Source organism: Poromitra crassiceps, assembly GCF_964638095.1.
Source record: "Poromitra crassiceps genome assembly, chromosome: 20".
Classification (NCBI taxonomy): Eukaryota; Metazoa; Chordata; class Actinopteri; order Beryciformes; family Melamphaidae; genus Poromitra; species Poromitra crassiceps.
The window spans coordinates 1,278,579-1,283,158 of NC_139637.1; positions in this window are offsets into that span (position 1 = coordinate 1,278,579).

Sequence of the window (4,580 nt, forward strand, 5' to 3'; positions counted from 1 at the left end):
GGGGAGACATTTATTTTTTGTATCATTGTAAAGCAACAGCACAGTAAAGATATTAATCTAATATGATGTCTGTAGTTTTATTTAATTGAAGCTCGGCTCCCACCTATTGCCATCTCTGCATGGTACACGCTAACGAATGCTCTTAGGGACCGTTCGTTATTTAGAAGGGGGGGTCACTGGAGGGATTTGGTGTGCTCTGAAATAAAAAGCTGTGCCCCTTCCCCGATCAAAATATATTTTTCCTTGACCCTCCCCAAGTGATTTGAAAAATATGATTAACCCTCCCCAAACAATATTGTGGCGAGCTTGCATGGAAGAATGCGGACTGACACAGATATCTTACTTTTAAACAAACATATGCAGAAACTCCGGCCAGAGGTGATCGAACACACTAACAGTCTCAGTCGTGGTGGCTACATTGATAGTAAAACTAAACATCCTGGCCACACAAACATTGCCATTACCACATAATGCAATCAAAACATGAGCACAACATCACTAAACCACGTTTTTAACTGTACAGTAACAAGCTTCCCACAAGAACATGAACTCCCATAATCCTTTGCGCTTCTTAGAGCAGAACTGTCACCAATCAGAGCGACCTCCTCCTCCGGTCGCTACATTCTGCTATTTTCGCTTATGAAACCATCTTCAGTCTGTGTATATCAATATTTGTGTTTAAATAGCAGTCAATGACTGATGGAAAAAAGTTAGCCGGTTCTATTATTTTGGCGGACTCTCCACTCTCTGTCCCCCCTCTCTCTCTCTCTCTCACTCCCTCAGCAGACAGGCACAAAGCCACACATGTAAAATCTCCCAGCATCCATTGAGCTACATTTCAATAACAAATAGCATCCAAATTAGCCTAAATAGATAGAAAGGTAGATATAAATAATGTTAACACAACATGCAATTGTAGAACATTTCAATATTGGACAAAATAAAATCTCGAAATCAAAACACAACCCTATGTGAAACATATATGTCATCCTGGTGGTATAAATATCCCTTGTAGACTTAACGCTCGGTTCTACTGTGACTTCCTAGACGACTTATCTGGCGCAACGATAGAGCCCATATATATTTTGTGATGCCATGTCTGTTTGTTTGCTCGACATATATATATTTTGTGATGCCATGTCTGTTTGTTTGCTCGACTTTTCGTGCTGGAAATGTACTTCCATATTGTGGCACCTAGAGACCAGAGCCATAGGCTCCAACACCGTTAAGGCACACACACCAAGAAGCAGCTTAATATTAAAATAGGAATCTTTATTATCGACAAAAATATATATATATGTTTTAATTAAAACAGCTCATAGCATCACAGCACAGGTTGGTTGACACTTGTTACATATCACCACGTCATGATAGCACGCAGCAACAATAATTACGTGTAAGGGCTCCTGCAGGATGGTGGTCTTACACAGTAAGTTATACAATCAAATCAAACTAATGTATCACAATGAGTCGGCCACTCGTTACGAAAGACACCTCTGGGGCTCGCGCTCCCGAAAGAAAGCAGCAACAAAGAGAAACAATGCACCGGGACATACCAAACAGTTTGGACAGGAGGGGTGTAAATGAAGCAACTCAGTAGTTGTTGAAGTCAGAAAAGCAAACATTACACACAAACAAAAAGTTTATATATTTTTATCTAATCAAAATTGTATACCCCTCCCCTGGACTCAAATTAAAGAGAGTGTACCCTCCCTCAAACTAAATTTAAAACAAGATTACCCTCCCCTATTTTCCTCCAGTGGCCCCTTCCCTAAATAACGAACGGTCCCTTACCTTTTATTACTATAAAAGTGTCCTTTCCAACCATCCATTAGACCGTTGACAGGATGCAGACTGGACCCTTGGAAAATCCGGAGCAATCCTGACGGTCTCATTGGCGAGATCCAATAGCTGGGGTCGGACAGGACCAAGGGTTTGTCCTACAACCCAGGTTCTTTATAGTTCTTTATAGATCAAGCCTCTTAATTTTGCTCTCAAACTGCACCAGATTGAAGCATTTTACTTTAAAATGGACAACATTTTCTAACCAAGGGGGCATAGCCCCCCCTGGACCCCCCACATCGCGCTAAAATGACCTCTGTGGGCCCTATTCTCCCACAGGCCTTAGGCGCAAAAACTGGCCTTAAACGCAAAAAAACGTGCCTTGCGCCTGCCTCGGGAAGATAGCAACATGGCTTTAGGCCCCGAAATGCGCTTTACGCCAAACAGGCGTGGCGCAGTGCCAGAATAGGCCAGAATGGGCGTTTCGGCTTTAAATACCGGCCTAACGATATCTTCCGCCCTGGCATTAATTTAGTGCTTAGCGCTTTTCAAAACCAGGCCTATTCAGTGCGCCGGTTGCGCGGAGCTCTCCTCTGCCATCTGACTCTCTGTCCCCCCTCTCTCTGTGTCACTCCCTCGCTCTTGCTCATCAGACAGGCACAATACGACTGCTGGAAAACAAAGTTTGCTGGTTCTCTCTCTCTCTCACTGCCTCGCGCATCAGACAGCAGACAGCAGACAGACAGGCACAAAGCGACAGATGTGAAATCTCCCAGTATGCATTGAGGCGCATTGAGGCAAATCCGTTTGAGAAGAAATAGCAACCAAATCAGCTTAAATAGGGTAAGTGGTAGATCGAAATAATGTTTCTCTTAACACAATTGCAATTGTGGAACATTTCAATATTGGACAAAATAAAATCTTGAAATGAAAACACAACCCTATGTGAAACATATATGTCATACTGGGGCTATATATATCCCTCGCAGGTTTAATGTGATTTAGATAAGTGACAGCGTAACGCGGTTCTACTGTCATGTCCTATACTGTGATGTCCGCTCCAATAAATTGGCCCTACTTCACATTTAGTTTTACAATAAAAACACATTTCTGCAATGACTTTACATAATGTAGGCTATATTTATGTGCATCATCCTACCTTTGCAGCAGGGGAGAGAAAACGATATCATTCTGGACAAACTTTCACCAATCTAATCTCATCATGACAGGGATAGGCTATTTTTTTCTAGCCAATGCGTTTAGAACATTCTTTTCACTTTGATCTTGCTATAGTGTAGCGTATTTACATGTATTTAAACTGCAGTTAGATTGGTTTGAGAAGCATAATAATATGGAATAATAGCCTATATATGGAGACAGACAGACGGGATCAAAGGGATGGGGGGGGGGGAGCAGAGTGCTTGGCTTTTCTGGCTTTACTGGATTGCTCCGTGGAATTGGAGCCTAAAAGGCAAGCTTGTGACTCGTTTACTGCACTTCTCCAATGAGCAGACTGTGCATAATTTTACGCTTAAAAGGCGTGGTTCTAATGCTTAAGGCTGCGTGTAGCGCCAATACCAAAATATGGAGTGGGCTGGTCCAGAGGCTGATGCAACGATAGAGCCCTGTATTTCTCAAATCCTGGCTATGGCCATGGGTATGGCTGGCTGCTGCGCCAGTCGGGCCTTTTTAACACCTGCGCACATGCGTCGTCGCTTTCTTCTTCTTCTTTGTCTTGTGTTACACACTTGATGAATGAAGACTCCAGTCAGTGTGCATTTGAATTATTATTTTCCATTACTCGGCAATTCTGCAAAATTCAGACATAGAAGGATGCAATGTGTCATAAACACGTTTCTGTCTGTCCACTATGCCTGCAGAAGAAAATATATGTGCATTTCCTACCTAAAGGCTGCTCTGTGGATGGACGTACCAGCGTTAGTTAGCTTGCTTGCCAGCTGGTGTATGCGGTATGGGTTTGTGTTTACCGGTAGGCAACGTTAGTGTTGTAACAGCATATTTGCATTAGAAAAATAACTGTGTACGCGTGGATTAGGCCTAAAAGTCATTGCTCGCGATCTACAGTAGGCTAAGTCATTGACACAAACACAAGATCTCAAGTCAAGAGTTTAGAAATCTTTTCAAGTAATCAATGCACAAGTCAGAGTCAAATACAGACGGAAATACTGTGTAGACACAGAAATCAAAATCACTCAAATGTTGTGAATCAATCTGCTGTTGTTGCCCTGCAGGCTACATAAATAGATGAAAAGAAAAACAAGGTCACACATTTATTTTCTGGATTTAGTGTAAACTGAATGTCCAGTACACTATCTGTAGAGAAGCTGCATGGGGAAACGGTAATGATGATACTGAAAACTGTACGAACAAAACTGTAATCACTCAAGACTTTTAATTCAATTTCCTTTTAAGAAATGTGTCATGTTGTCAAGAGAGGTCAAAGAGAATACCCGCACACTGTGTGCGGGTATTCTCTTTGACCTCTATTGTTAGTACTTCTGTACCGACGCACCCAGCCGAACTTTTTTAGATGCCTTTTGTCGGCGCAGTCTCACAGCTTTTTCCCTATGTTGTCAAGAGAACAATGCTTGACATTACACTGGGAACAGTCACAGTTCTCTACTGGCAAGTGGAGGTGAAGTACAGGTGAGAAGTACAGGTGAGTAGGCTATGTTAGGTAGGTACTAAACTAAACCATCAAACTAAACTAAAATCACATACACGTATTGTAATGGCAAGTGGAGGCGAAGTACAGGTGAGAAGTAAAGGTGAGTAGG